We start from the raw sequence: 464 nt of genomic DNA, 5'->3' as shown, positions 1-464 counted from the left end.
CAAGCACAAACAAGAAAAACATGATATTACAGAAATAATAAGATAAATATAACTAAAATAACCTTTTAAATTTTAACTGTTTACTCAATTTCAAATATTTAGTAATGAATGATGCATTGTGCAGAAGTATTTTACTAACTTTTGATTTTATAAATGTGATCATGTGTGTAAAGCATATATTAAATAGTCTTGTTTGCATGCTAAAGTCATAAAATTACTACTCATTATTTTATAAAGAGAAAGTAAAACTTTTTCGAGATGTTGATTATTTTAGCGAAAGGATCAGTTTTAAAAATTCCATAAACACTATATATAATACAAGTTTAGTATGATTTGAAAGCCGCGCTACGCCACTTCCGATTTATAGTTTGCGGCTCTGTCGATAGATGGCGCGCATTCACGCTGGATGGATGACGTTTTCTTATTAGTAAAAGATAGAAGCTTTCCCATCTTTCCTATATAGT

The sequence above is a fragment of the Oratosquilla oratoria genome, chromosome 28 (genome assembly GCF_046742065.1).
Source record: "Oratosquilla oratoria isolate Oo_2021 chromosome 28, ASM4674206v1, whole genome shotgun sequence".
Classification (NCBI taxonomy): Eukaryota; Metazoa; Arthropoda; class Malacostraca; order Stomatopoda; family Squillidae; genus Oratosquilla; species Oratosquilla oratoria.
This window is presented reverse-complemented; position numbering follows the sequence as displayed.